The sequence below is a fragment of the Pinus tabuliformis genome, chromosome 7 (genome assembly GCF_031772625.1).
Source record: "Pinus tabuliformis cultivar Carrire ecotype Pingquan chromosome 7, CPIR1, whole genome shotgun sequence".
Taxonomy (NCBI): domain Eukaryota; kingdom Viridiplantae; phylum Streptophyta; class Pinopsida; order Pinales; family Pinaceae; genus Pinus; species Pinus tabuliformis.
Window position 1 is genome coordinate 329,647,375 of NC_142293.1, and position 16,042 is coordinate 329,663,416.

The 16,042-nt window shown below is 35.0% G+C and overlaps 1 long non-coding RNA gene and 1 pseudogene across 2 annotated transcripts in view; one reads left to right on the plus strand and one right to left on the minus strand.

Annotated features, from left to right (window-relative positions):
• The window catches only part of LOC149247283 (uncharacterized), a 113,864-nt gene that overhangs the window by 82,972 nt on the left and 14,850 nt on the right, over positions 1-16,042 (minus strand). The window lies entirely within an intron of this gene.
• Positions 1,453-2,840, plus strand: LOC149247285 (xyloglucan endotransglucosylase protein 6-like; annotated as a pseudogene). Its single transcript, XR_016266488.1, has 4 exons — positions 1,453-1,592; positions 1,705-1,816; positions 1,935-2,121; positions 2,217-2,840. The product of XR_016266488.1 is annotated as a xyloglucan endotransglucosylase protein 6-like (transcript).

A 16,042-nucleotide genomic window follows, 5' to 3' on the forward strand; every position in this document is an offset into this window, starting at 1 on the left:
GGTGAAATCCTCTGTTTCTCAGTGAATTTTTTTAAGTCTTCTGTGTGCACAAAAGATCTTGGAGCAAAAGAAACAGAGCATTGCCTCTGTGTGTTTGAATATTTGGTTTTTGGTATTTTCCCCATTAAAAATACCCAACACAGTCATGCACGCATTGAAAATAACGAACAGATAATCCTGCGGAATAATTTCGAGTTAATCCTAGATTTCACGCCAATCGGAAATAGTTTCAAGTTAGTCCAAGATTTCACGCTAATTAGAAATCATTTAAAATTAATCCAATATTTCAAGATAATATGAAATAATTTCAAATTAATCCAATATTTCACCCAGAATTATTATGTGTTTGTTTGCCAGCTCTAGAAGACGGATCACTAAAAAATTTAGCAGGTTTAAGTCTTGCACGCATCTCAAAAGAATTAACACCAATTCTCTTAAACCAATAGAAAAGTTACATCTGGACAGCCTTCAAATTCGATCAAATGGCTTATCAATGGTATTATAATGCACAGCAGGCGTCCAATCAAATCTGTTAACAGCCACTATCAGACAAAAGAAAAAAGCATAGTATAAATTTGATGGACTATCAAACTCATAGCTTCATAATTATTGAGTTGGAGTTCATTGAAAGTTTTTGTAAGTTCGGTGCCAGCCGGAGGTTCAGTGAAATTTTCTGATTCGAGAATACTTTAATCAGTTTATTAGGAATGCCATCCGGTCCCAATGTGAACAAGATCTTTTGATTTTTTCACAAATTTACGGCTAATTAACTTATTAAAAACGCCATACCACGCATATGCAGACACATCCTTCGGATTTACTTACGTATTTATAATGAATTCAATGAGGGCTTTCGTAGTTTGAAGGGTATGTTTTCTTTTTTTTCATGGCGAATTTGTAATTTTTAAAAGTTTAATATTAAATATCAAATTTAGTGGTTACAGCTCTAATATCAAATTTAGAAATTTAGTAATTACAATTATATCAAGAGATATTTAATTGTGGTAATTTAAAGATATAAGAATTTATAATTTAACAAAAACAATATTTTTGATATCTAATTGGAATAATTTAAATATTTAAAAATTTATAACTTATCAAGAAACGAAACACCGTACATAAAAGTTGCAAACACCGTACATAAATAGTTGCATTACCGGCTTGTCAAGCTTCTTCCTATTTTACCTACGAAAACTTTCAAAGCTTTTGCGTATCATTTGAACAATCATAGAATTAACGGAATCCAGCATGGAGTACTCATTTAGATAACTACGCGACAGCCATCTGCTCTCTGATGTCATTCATTTTCATTATTCTCTCGTATTGATTATGAGAGCTATTACGGGACTCTTCTGCATCATATATTTAGAGGGTAGGGGATTCATTCGTGTCAGCTTGTTTTTCAGATGTGCAGTACTTCGACAATCCAGCCTTTTAATATAATTATCAGCAATGAAGCGCTGCGCAAAGTTTTTAGGATTTGGAATCAATTGGCGAGAAATTCTGATTCTGATTCTGATTCTGATTCTATCCTCCGTAGAATCCTCCAGCTTCGGCGACAATTTCGATATTTCATGGGGAACCGTTCAATTGTTGAATAATGGCCAAACGGCGCAGCTCACTATGGATAAAGCCTCAGGTACAATATTTCCTTTTCATGAACATAAATGTATTGCATGCTGAGAATTGTAATAATAATTTTAGTTGTTCATCTGGTTCTGGTTTTCAGTCCAAAAACGAATACCTCTTCGGCAGCTTGAGCATGAGTATTAAGCTGGTGTCTGGAAACTCGGCAGGAACAGTCACTTCGTATTATGTAAGTAGCTATTTTGACACAAGAATGAAGATTCATTATCAATTTACAGTACTTGAACCCAATTTCCGACATAGATAATTAAAACTTCAATATATTAATGTTGGTATTTTTCATTCAGATGTCGTCGGACGCGGCTTCACACGATGAACTTGACTACGAATTTCTGGGGAATCTGCCGGGAAATCCGTACACTCTACAAACCAACGTCTTTGCGAATGGCGTTGGGAATAGAGAACAAAGATTGAATCTGTGGCCACGGCCGGCTTCCATAACTATTCAATTCTTTGGAACCACAATCAAATCGTGTATGTGCTTATTCCTTATAACTGAAACAGATCATGAATTTATTTCTAGTCTTTGTTTGTATTGTAATATATGTATATCTGCATATTGTGAGCAGATTTTGGGTTGATTCTATCCCCATCAGGGTGTTCAAGAACAATGAAGAAACTGCGGGTATCCCATATCCGAATAGTCGACCGATGAGGATCCTCTCCACCCTTTGGAACGGGGAAAACTGGGCCACTGATGGAGGAAGAGTTAAAATAGATTGGAGTAAAGCTCCTTTTGTGGCCTCTTACCAATCATTTGAAGTGAATGCATGCAGCGCGCCATCTAATTCATCTCTTCCATGTGCCAACAATTGGTGGGAACAACCGGAATTTCAAAGCCTAGATGAATCTCAAGTGGGGAATCTTGATTGGGTTCGCAAAAATTACATGACCTACGATTACTGTCAAGACACGTCGGGAAGGTTTTCTACGACTCCAGCTGAATGTGCATTTAATGCTTTATCAATCAAACACGATTGATACTAATAAATGTTACACTCTGGTCCGCGCCTGAATGAATATACTAGGCGTACCAAACAACAAGTTTTTCCGTCGTCTCATGGTTGAAAAACGCTGTATCAATCTGAATACAATCTGTATTTACAATGTTGTATTAGAAAGGCCGCCCCCAACGGGAGCCAATAAAAACACCTGGCCTTTTGCGTAAATATTTTCTTTTTTAAATTTGATAAACCTTCTCTGCTCCAGTAAAAGAATCTGTTTCAATATTTATATACATGTTATGCATCTGTTTATATATATTATATTTTATATATGTGTGTAAAGAAGGCAGCTGTAACTGCATGTGGAGAAATGACCAAAGGAGAAGTTACGAAATTTGGTATTTCTGAATTGGGTTCGCTCTGGATTTTGATTTTAGTTATTTTTTCGCTTTAAACCGGAATTGAAAACCGTTAAATTTTTTGCCCTCGTAACGGAAATAATAATTCATTCCGTAGTTCCCATAATGACACGTTACCTTCTCCAACGAATTTCAAATGTATTAAATAATCAAATAGTTAGTTCCCATAATGACACGTTAAGTTCTTCAACGAATTTCAAATATATTAAATAATCAAATAGTTGGTTTCCATAATGACACGTTACCTTCTCCAACGAATTTCAAATGTACTAAGTAATCAAATAGTTAGCTCCCAATAATGAGACGTTACCTTCTCCAACGAATTTCAAATGTATTAAATAATCAAATAGCTAGTTCCCATAATGAGATGTTAGAGTTAGTTACCATAATGTAACGAGCAAGTCTTATGATATGGTGAATTACAACATTAGCTCCAGTAGTCGTTCCTGGAGATAATTCATTCATTCCTTAAATTTTCTTATTAATCTCCTACCCCATTGAAATACTTTGCATCAAGAAATTAGAATTCTCGGGCCTCTTCCCTTTGCCCTTTTGTGGACAAGTATCAACTATAGAATTTTGGGGTATGGATATTTTTATAGAAATTTTAAATATTTTTATAAGAGGAGTTGGTTAAAATTAGAGAGTCAGTTAATTAAGCGTTGAGTGAAGTTGAGTGATGAGTGATGGATGAAGTGTTAAGGGCAGTCTATATTTAGAGTGTAAGTTCACTGAGTTAAGTGTGTGTGCATATTAAGATATTTTAGACGAGTCCCTAGTTGAAAATGTTTAAATACCCCTCACCAGATTCATGGTAAGATTCAAATTTTGTGTGATCAATAGAAGACCCAGGTCATGTGTTTTGTGTGTGAATTTATGTTTTGTCTCTGCCTTTTTTACAAGGAGCTAGAGAAAACAAATTAGCAACAATCCGTAAAATTTTTCTCGTGATTAATACTATGACGTACATTGTAAATTGTATACAAAGCGTTACAGCGCAGGCTGGCGTCCGTAATCACCGCGTTCCAAAAGATGCACTTACACCATTCCGGCAGCATGCGGTTTCCTTTAAGGTGGGTTGCGTTATCTCACTAACATGAGCAACCTTCATGTAAAGGGTGCTAACATGCAACCCTCTCATCACAAGAGTCGCGGATAGAAACCCTGGTGTCCGTCGCAAAGCATAAGTTACCAAAGAGTTCAATGTACAGCCCCGTGAACAACCCTTGCATGGTTGTGAGAACTGACGCGTGAAAAGGAAAATGTCAAAGCTTTCAGGGTGATTTAAAAGTGTTATGATGAATGTTGGAAGATATTAATTCCAACCACCTTCCATTAATGCAGTTGCTAGACTGATTTTGAGGATTCGGCGGACGCATTGAGAAATGGATAGCTTCCTGGAGAAGGCACTGCCCCACCGAACTCCAGAAGCTTCCTTGCTGTGTATAAAAACCTATTCAAGCAATCAAATGAAGCAAGTTCTGAGTTTTGTGTGTTAAGTTCTGAGTTCCGCACTCTCTGATTTGGTATTAGAGCTCAGGTGAGGTGAGTTGTGTTGAGAGTTTGTTGCTGCAAGTGTTGCAGCTGTGAGAGTTCTTTTGCAGGTAGAGCTGGTGTGGACTTGCAGTCTGCCTGGAGAGGTTTGTTTGTGTGTAATTGCAGTAGTAGTGCAACTTATGCGAGGATCAAACACTGATTGAGTGTTGTTAATTGCAGATTGTGTGTAAGTTTGTTTTTGCTGCCATAAAGATTTTTGTTGCCGTAAAGTTGTGTAAGAACCCGTTGTTCTGAACTTGTGTGTAAGATTGTGCTGGTGCAGAGGAGTGGTTTGTTGGAGGGAGCCGAACTGCTGAAAACATATGTTCAAGTTGGGAAAGGTCGCCAATCTGTCAGGTCTATGAAAGGTCACCGATTTCAACGTGCCTATCTCTCCTAATGTTGATTGTTCCAAGGTTCATTAATGAAGCCTGATAATGATGGCTGGTGGTGTTTATTTTAGTGCTTTACTCTTAAAAGTAGCATGCTATTAATGATCATTTGTAGTGGCGATGGACTATTTGTGCCTATTGGAGTTGTTCATGTGAAAGCTTGTTATGTGAGTTTATATGATATAATACATTAAAATAAATAAAAATACTAGCAGTTTTAATTTTGTGTTTAAAGAAAAGAACGGTGGTTGTTAAGGAGTATGAATAGAAATCTCTAGAAGCTCTTAAGCCAAAGTTGAAGTCAAGCATTGAAAAGGGCATTGCTTTTGCAAACAAGTAAGCACCAGTTGGTAGTGCCATTTGAAGGCATTCCATTTAACTTGAATTATAGGACAAATAAGATGAGCAGCATGCACTACAGCTTTAGGGTGTTGTCGTTTTTTTGCAAATAGGCATAGATTTTGCATATTGATACCAGCGCTTTAAAAAAAAAAAAGGAAGAAAGAAGAAGGCAGCCATATCTGATAATATTGGATAAAATTTTTTACTTAAGGATTTAGAAGCTTATTGACAATGGCTAATATATTGGCAGAATCTTATTTATCTGACTCTAACAAGTTAGATGGTGAAAATTATGCAAATTGGAAGTTTAAGTTGCAGACTTTGATGGAAGGAAACAATACATGGGCAATTGTGTCTGGAGCTGAAGTTAAGCTAGTGTCCCCTCAAGCCATAGATGCTGCAATTCAAGATTGGGAGCGACGGGATAACAAAGCAAAGGTGTTATTACGGATGACGGTTAAGGACAACATTATTCCACACATTAGAGAGTGCAAAACATCCAAGGAGACATGGGACACTCTAAAAAATTTGTATGAGACGAAGACTACAAATCGAATATTGTATTTAAAGAGTAAGCTTCTTTCAATTAAGATGGAAGAAAATGAAAGTGTTAGTGATTTTATTTCAAGAATTAAAGATCTAAAGGATAAATTAGGTGACATTGGTGAATCAATATCTAGCACAGACTTGGTTACTGTGACATTAAATGGAATGCTTGATGAATATCAAATGTTTATAACTGGTCTTTCAGCTAGAGAGAAGGCTCCTACTTTTGATGAGTTGGCAGGTATACTTATGCAGGAAGAAGAGCGAAGAAGAAGCCTTAAACAGAAATCTCCCAATTCAGATTTGGCATTGATGGCCAAAGGGAAGCAGTCCTTCAAAGGCACACAATGGGAGAAAAATAAAGGCAAAAAGCCACAGGTAAAATCATTTCATGGTACACCTTTACCAAGGATAAATACCAAATCAAGTAGAGATGATGTGTGCTATTACTGTGGAAAACTTGGTCATTTTACTAACAATTGCATGAAAAGGAGGTCTGATCAATTTAAACAAAGAAGGTATTCAGGAAATTATGGTGATAGAGATGAAGCAATTAGTCAAGAGGTTAGCAATCTTAAATTGTTTGTGTCCAATGCTTCTTTATCAGCAGAAACTGATGATGATAATGCTTGGTTTATAGATTCTGGAGCATCAATCCATATGTCATGCAAAAAAGATTGGTTTGATACTTATCATGAGATTAATAATGGTGGACACATCTATTTAGGAGATAATAGATCACATGAAATTAAAGGATATGGTAATATAAGTGTTATGATGCCTAATGGACAAGAAAAACAAATTCAAAATGTGGTGTATGTTCCAGGATTAAAGAAAAACTTAATTTCAGTCTCTACTATCACAGATCAACATTTAAAAGTTGAATTTGTGAAATCACATTGTTTGGTAAAGGATGTGTAGGACAACTACAAGGTTGTTGCAAAAGGAATGAGAGTTGGAGGTTTATACAAGTTGGATGTAATGAAGAATGGGCATTAAGCTTTGGCATCAGGCATGTCAACTATAGAGCTTTGGAATCAAAGGTATGGACACTTAAATCATAATGACCTAATGTTACTACAAAAGAAACTGATGGTAGAAGGTCTTCCAATTATAAAGGGATAACACTTTGAATGTGAAGGTTGTGCACTAGGAAAACAACATAGGGAAGAATTTCCTGTGCATGAAAATAGAAGAAAACATGAAATACTTGAACTAGTGCATACTGATGTATGTGGTCCAATGCAAACTAAGTCACTTGGTGGAGCATATTATTTTCTTATATTTATTGATGATAGCACTAGATACACCTGAGTATACTTTATAAGAAACAAAAGTGACATGTTTGAATACTTTAAAGAATTCAAGAGTATGGTTGAAAAGCAAACAAGAAAGAGCATTAAAATTCTCTGATCAGATAAAGGTGGTGAATACACTTCAGGAGCTTTTATCAAATATTGCAAAGAAAATGGAATTATGCAACAATTTACAGTACCACATACACCTCAACAAAATGGAGTAGCTGAAAGAAAGAATAGAACATTAGTTGAATGTGCTCGAAGTATGTTAAAAAGTAAAGGACTTTCTAATAGTTTTTGGGCCGAAGCGATTAACACAACTGTATATCTTAAGAACAGAAGCCCTACTAAGTATCTTGAGCACAAAACACCATTTGAAGCATTTTATGGTTTTAAACCTAAAATTAGCCATTTAAGGACATTTGTATGCAAGGCCTTTGCTCATATTCCTAAAGAGGATAGGAGAAAATTAGATGCCAAAGCCATCAAATGTATTTTTATTGGATATTGCCACTGATAAAAAAACATATAAAATGTATGATCCAAGTACTCACAAGGTCTTTGCAAGTAGAGATGTTATATTTCATGGGCATGTAAATAAACAAATAAAAGAAGATGAACATAATACATGGCAGTCTTCTTATGAAAACTTTAAGGAAGAAGAAGAAGTTGTGGAATCAACTCAAGAACTAGAACACATGGACATTCCAAAAGACACATCAAGGAATCAAAGTCCACAAATAAATGAAGGCACTCCACAGAGAAGAAAAGAAGAAGGTACTCCACAAAGTAATGAACCTCTAAGAAGGTCAACACGACAGATTCAAGCCCCCATCAGGTATAAAGATTATGCTTTAATGTCTCAAGTAATGACTGTTTTTGAGCCCTTAAATTATGAACAAGCCAAAAATCATAAAGAATGGATGGAAGCTATGAAAGAAGAATATGATTCTATAATGAAAAATGAAACTTGGGAATTAACAGAATTACCTGAAAATAAAGTCCCTATAGGATCAAAATGGTTGTACAAGACAAAATTTAATGCAGATGGTAGCATAGACAAGTATAAGGCAAGATTGGTTGCAAAAGGTTATTCACAAAAAGAAGGAATAGATTATGAAGATAATTTTGCTCCGATTGCAAAAATGAATACAATTAGAATAATGATAGCATTGACAACTAAATATGATTGGAAGCTACATCAATTAGATCTAAAGTCAGCTTTTATAAATGGTGACTTAAAAGAAGAGATTTATCTTGTTCAACCAGAAGGATTTGTAAAGAAAGGTCAAGAACATCTTGTATGCAAGTTAAAAAAGGCCTTATATGGGCTAAAACAGGCCCCCAGATATTGATATGAGAAGATCGACAAATTCTTCTTTCAGCAAGGATTTAAAAGGAGTAAAAATGATCCTAATTTGTACGTCAAGAAAGACAGAAATGGGGATATAGTATTACTTTCTATATATGTTGATGATCTAATAATAACAGGGAGTGCTGATAAATTGATTATAGATATAAAAATGAAGTTATCACAGGAATTTGAGATGAAGGATCTTGGTGAGATGCACTATTGTCTAGGTCTTGAAGTATGGAGAGGTGATGGAAGAACCTTAATCACACAAAGAAAATATAAAAATGAAGAACTAAAGAGATTTCATATGAATGGATGTAAAGCACTGAGTACTCCATTGGAACAAAATGTCAAATTAAGAAGTGATGATGGAATAAAAGAGGTGAATGGAACATTGTATCGACAATTAGTGGGAAGTCTGAATTATCTCACTACCACTAAGCCAGACATTGCTTATGTAGTAAGCATACTTAGTCAATTCATGGCTAAGCCTCATGAAAGCCATTGGATAGCTGCAAAAAGCGTCCTTCGATACTTAAAGGGAACTATCAATTTTGGTATTAAATATACTAATGCCTGTAATGTTGAATTGATAGGTTATTCTGATTCTGACTGGGCTGGAAATCCAGATGACAGGAGATCCACCATTGGATACGTCTTCAACATAGGATCAGGAGCTATATCATGGAGCAGTAAGAAATGGGCAACAATTTCCTTGTTATCAACTGAAGCAGAATATAAATCATTATGTAGTGGCACCTGTGAAGCTATATGGCTCAGAAGAATACTTGAAGATGTTGGTGAAGGTTAACAAGAACCTACAGTGATCAGATGTGACAATCAAAGCACCATCAAATTGGGGAACAATCCTATATGTCATGCAAGCTCAAAACATATAGACACACAATATCATTTTGTAAGAGAAAAGGTCCAATCAAAAGAAATTGCTCTTATATACTGTAATACAAATGAGAATGTAGCTCACATATTCACTAAGCCTCTTGGGAAGGCAAAATTTGAGTTTTGTAGAAGTAAGTTATGTGTTGTAGAAAATCAAGACTATAATGTAAGCCTAGTTGAGACTTAGACCAACATGCATGACAATTAAGAGTATGTTTACAGTGTCTTGTATATTGTGCTATAGTATATTTGTCATATGGTTGGAATTAAGGGGGAGTGTTGGAAGATATTAATTCCAACCACCCGCCATTAATGTAGTTGCTAGATTGATCTGGAGGATTCGACAGACACATTGAGAAATGGATAGCTTCCTGGAGAAGCCACCGCCCCACCGAACTCCAGAAGCTTCCTTGCTGTGTATAAAATCCTGTTCAAGCAATCAAATGAAGCAAGTTCTGAGTTTTGCACTCTTTGATTATGAAAGCATATTGAAGTGTGTTTTTTAAAAGGTTTTGAAAATATTTATTAAAACAGGAAAAGCACGTGTGAGAAAGGGCTTATGAAAATTTTAGAAGATCTCATTTGAAGTTCTTTTCAAAAGGGCTTATTTCGAAAAAGCTATTTAGAGTGGGAAGTTGGATGATAAAGTTTTTTATTAAAAGGTGTATGGTGCATGCTATAAAGGTTTATAAAAGAATTTTTTTGGAGATTTTTTTTAAAGTGATTTAAAAGAATAAAAAAGATTTTTTAAAGTGATTTTTTGATTTTTTTTATTAAAAAAAATTAAAAATAGAATTTTATTGGAATTGATTTTGTTTTATTTTCTCAAGAGCATAAAAAAAGGAAAACTATTTTTATTGGCAAGAGAATTTAGGGCTCCGCAAAATTCTGTCCATCTGTAATTTTTTTGGTTTTTTTTGTCAAGCATGACAATGTTTTGGGTGGACATTGTGCCTTATGGGGACACATATGGAAAATTATATTTTTTTCAGGGGCGATATGGAAGATAGCCTCATGCAATCAGGAAATACCATAGTAATGGGTCACAAAGCACAACTGAAGCATATTAAGAAAAGAAATTGACAAGAAGAGGCAAAGATCATTGCCATGGTTAGAGAGGTTCAGGCTGTAGCTGAGGAACTAAGAAGTCTAGCAGAAGGCAAAGAAGAAATCAAAGGTGATTGGTGTAGCTTTAATTTGCTACCACCTCCTATGTTACAAGTGAATATTTTGATCATTGGATTATCAAGATGTTGACTTTTCTTAGAGCTAAAGTGTTAATTGAGTATGGGTCTAATAACCCATATAATGGAGTATGTGATGCTTTAGCGTTGATTTTGATAAAACAGGCATTGGATGAGAAGTGTTTGTGCAAGGTAGCAAAAGCTACAACTTCCAAGGAAGCATGGAAGTTCCTGGAGGAAGAGTTTGGTGCAAGGGGGAGCAACATGCAACATCAAGTTATGTCACAAGCAAAGAAGTCAACCATAGATCTGAGAGTACATGAGAAAGACTCTGAGAGGAAAACAGAGCTTGGAGAACCCCACTCAAAAGTGGATGATGGTTGTCAAGGCCATAAAATTGAAACCCATTGTGCAAGCATGCATATGGATGAAGAAGATGCAACAAATATTATAGAGAGAGAAATTGAAGCTTATGTGTGTGAAATAGAGTAAGAGAAAATAAATGCTCAAGGAATCCACTGTAATGTGGACGATACAAATGATAATGAATCCCATTGCAATGAGACACATGTGGATGATGACTACAAAGTGATATGCGAATTGGTGCAACCAACTGCAATTAATGGATTTGGTGAAGTTGAAATTGTCAATAAGCACATGCATGCTCAGATATCCCACCATAGTGTGGATGAAAATTATGTTGATGATATGTGTGCTTTATTTTTTGAAATAAATATTGATTGTGGCAATATGGTAAGTGCAATGTTTGATGAAACATTGAAGGTTGAAGCTTCCACTATAGCATCAAGATATGAAGTAGTTGGAACTTCTCATGAAGCAGTATGTCATCTAGCAACAGTTAATGATCAAGAATAAGATAAAGTGATTAAAGAGTTTTTTATGAGAATATCCACTAAAAACATAACAATGGAAGACAACCTCCATGCAGTTGAAAAAAAGACATATGAAGAGTAGGAAGCTCTCACTAAAGAGAGTCATATTAAAAATGTTTTTAACATTGTTTTTGAATATGTAGGTGTTCAAAATAGCATGGGAGAAGGAGTTGAAAGCAAGGTTGTCAATAAATTTAATGCAAATTTGAAGCTCATTGAAGAATGGATTCAGAAACCAATAAAACAAATTGATGTGAGTCTTAAAGCAATAGTTGGAATAAGAGAATTGAATGAAATGGTGCATAATGATCTTGAGTGTGCATATTACATGAGAAAAACAACAGTACCTAATGATGAAAGTGAAAAGAATGATATGGACATTTCTGAAGACAAATATGAATGCATTGAAACCATTTTTCAGCAATGGAGTCAAGAAGAGATAAGATTCTGGTATCCAAAAATATGGCATAAAGAAAGTAAGGAATATGAAACACAAGAAGCAAATCAAAGAAGACAATTTGAAGATGTAATGTTTTGGCAGCAGTCCATAGTTGAATGAATATTTGAAGAGGAAGTTGTAGAAGACAAGATCCAATTGTTTTTCAGAACAAGTTCAAGACAAGTCAAAGAAAAATTGCAACAACAAGAAGTGAATAAAGCCTACAACAAGAAATTTCAATAGAGAATGAAGCAATTTCGAGGATATATATCTTGTTGGAAGAGAAAAGGAAAATGAAAAATAGTAAAAGTTTTGAGTCACATAGACCAACACGCATGTTTCAATGATAATTGAGTCAAGTTAAATCATGTTTGAGTTATGTTGAGTCATATGGTCGTAATTAAGAGGGAGTGTTGGAAATTGTAATTACTTCCACATGAGGAGTTGGCTAAAATTAGAGAGTCAGTTAAGTAAGCTTTGAGTCAAGTCAAGTGATGGATGAAGTGTTAGGTGAAGTCCATATTTAGAGTGTGAGTTAATTGAGTTAAGTGTGTGTGCATGTTAAGATATTTTAGGTGAGTCGCTAGTCGAAAAGGTTTAAATACCCTTCACCGGGTTCATTATAAGAATCAAATTTTGTGTGATCAATAGAAGAGCCACAACTTGTGTTTTGTGTGTGAATTTATGTTTTGTCTCCTTTGCCTTTCATCTAGGATTTATTCACTTGTTGTTGCTGCACTTTTCCTTTGACTTGTCTTCAACTTGATCTGAAAGACAATTGGATCATGTCTTCTACAACTTCCTCTTCAAATATTCGTTCAACTATGAACTGCTGCCAAAACATTGCATCTTCAATCTTCTTTGATTTGCTTCTTGTGTTTCATATTCTTGACTTCATTTTTGCCATATTTCTGGATGTCATAATATTATTTCTTCTTGACTCCATTGCTGAAAAATGGATTCAATGCATTCATCTTTGTCTTCAGAAACATCCCTTTTACTTTCATCATCAGGTACTGCTGCTTTTTTCCTCTATTCTGCACACTCAAGATCAATATTCACAATTTTATTCAATTCTTTTATTCCATTTGCTTCTTTAAGACTCGCATCAATATTTTCTATTGGTTTCTGAATCCATTTTTCAATGAGCTTCAAATTTGCATCAAATTTATTAACAACTTTGTTTTCAACTTTTTCTCTCATGTTATTTTGAACACCTGCATATTAAAAAAAATGTTAAAAACATCTTTATTATGCTCTTTAGTGAGAGATGATCTACCTCTTCCTTCTTTTCCTTCTTTTCAACTTCACCGAAACTATCTTCCACTATTATGTGGTTAGTGGATATTCATGTTCTTGATCATGAACTGCTACTAGATCACATATTGGCTTCATGGGAAGTTCCAACTGCTTCATATCTTGCTGATATAGTGCCAGCGTCAACATTTAATTCATTAAACATGACGCTTATCATATTGCCACAATCAATCCCTATTTCAAAAAAGAAAAAATACATATCATCAACATAATGTTCATCCACACTATGATGGGATATCCAAACATGCATGTGCTCATTGTCAATTTCATTGACAATTTCAACTTCACCAAATCCATCAATTATTGTTGGTTGCACTAATTCACATCTCACTTTGCTATCATCATCCACATTACAATGGATTCCTTAAAAGTTAAGCAAGACTTCAAGCAAAACATAATCGGAGACCCATCTCAACCTAATTTATTAAGTGTTTGCCAGCTCTAGAACGCAAATCTCCCTCAAAAAGTTTGGCGAGCTTCAGTAATGCACGCATTTGAAAATAACGAACAGATACTTCTGCACGCATTTGAAAATAACGAACAGATACTTCTGCGGAATAATTTCGAGTTAATCCTAGATTTCACGCTAATCGGAAATAATTTCAAGTTAGTCGAAGATTTCACGCTAATTAGAAATCATTTAAAATTAATCCAATATTTCAAGATAATATGAAATAATTTCAAATTAATCCAATATTTCGCCCAAATAATAATCAGAAGCCTCTTACAAACAGAATTATTATGTGTTTTTTTGCCAGCTCTAGAAGACAGATCACTAAAAAATTTAGCAGGTTTAAGTCTTGCACTCATCTGAAAAATAACATCTGGACAGCCTTCAAATTCGATCAAATGGCTTATTAATGGTATTATAATGCACAGCAGGCGTCCAATCAAATCTGTTAACCGCCACTATCAGACAAAAGAAAAAATGATAGTATAAATTTGATGGACTATCAAACTCATAGCTTCATAATTATTGAGTTGGAGTTCATTGAAAGTTTTTGTAAGTTCGGTGCCAGCCGGAGGTTCAATGAAATTTTCTGATTCGAGAATACTTTGATCAGTTTATTAGGAATGCCATCCGGTCCCAATGTGAACAAGATCTTTTGATTTTTTCACAAATTTACGGTTAATTAACTTATTAAAAACGCCATACCACGCATATGCAGACACATCCTTCGGATTTACTTACATATTTATAATTAATTCAATGAGGGCTTTCATAGTTTGAAGGGTATTTTTTTTTAAATCATGGCGAATTTGTAATTTTTAAAGGTTTAATATTAAATATCAAATTTAGTGGTCACAGCTCTAATATCAAATTTAGAAATTTAGTAACTACAATTATAACAAGTCAGGCTGCGATGCAGCGAGTCCCTGCACTAAGTTGAGCTAGCTTATAGCTTAGATGCTGCGAGTGAGACTGAGTTTGAAACGGGCGCTTCAGCCAAGGTGGCTGCACAGCAGCAAGTCCCTGCCGAGCCAGTGAACTTTACCAATGGAATTAAGGCCGAGAGGAGCAGCGAAGTCAATACGAGCCATGGAGATTCCCAAGGCGTCTCAAGACCTGCAATTGCTTGCAATATTAGTCACTGCTTTTTTTAAAATTGCAGCCTCTCTTTTTGAGTTTGAGAGCTAGACACAGAATCTTCAATGCTAGAAGCCAATCCATATAAGTTCATTTAATGGCTTTAATTTCACGTGTCAATAGTGGAGAGCATGTAAAATAGAAAACCTAACACATACACAAAAATGTGTTCCACAACGAATAGATATCAAAGTTTGTTTGGTGTCACCCCATCACGAAGTTTTTGTTGGAGAATGTAATCTAACAATTTATGATTCTCCAACGACCTATAAGTGTCAAACTCGTTTTTTCAATTGTTTTAATTCAGCTTCATGTACTCCAGTTTAAGTAAAATCTAAATGAGTCATTTATTATTGAGCTTTCCAATGTAATTTTTTACGTGATTTATAACACTAAAAAATCAAAACTTTTGTTCTCTTCATAGCAATAAAAAGAGACAAGTTTGCATAAGAGTCTCGAGAACAACAATGTGAGCGCAGATAGCGTAAGACTCGTTGAGAACAGCGTTTCATACGTGTGTGCATTCACAACAAAAAAGCACTGACTCACTACAGAAATTGTAGCGAAGTGAAGCAGCTGTGAGACAAAGGTTGCTGCGAACTCTGCGTTGATTTTTTTTTGAAGATTAACGTTGTCTAGGAATCAAACCATACCATACTAATGCGGTGCAGCGAGACGACAAAAGCGTTAGTCACCTTTAGTTAGACCAATTTCGGCTTAACAGTGCGCTCCATGGAGCACTAACGTTGAACTACTGGTCGAGAAAAGAGTTCTATTGGAAAAGTAAAACTTCCCGAAAGGGAGTCGTTGGTATGTTACTTCACGGGTCTGTATGTTATGAATCTTTTTAAACACATGATTTAAAAGAAAGGAAGGTTGCCTTGTAATATTTTAAAAGGGAGTAAGCCCATTTTTAAGGAAAAGGGATTTTAAAGAATTACGAAAACGATTTAAAAACAAATATTGTTAAAGAGGTTGTGGAATCTTTTAATAAGGGATATTTTGAAGTTTATTTAAAAACGCGTAGAAATTTTCTTCCACATCCACCATTCTATTGGCGTTAAGGTACTAAAATTTCGCAGCCAAAGTTCCTACGCAAAATTCCACAGCCACCATTCTATTGGAAAAGTAAAACTTCACGAAAGGGAGTCGTTGGTATGTTACTTCAAGTAAAGTATGTTTGTCTGTTTATAATATTTAAGGAACTAAAAAAAACTGAATAGACACTAAAACCTCTTGAATG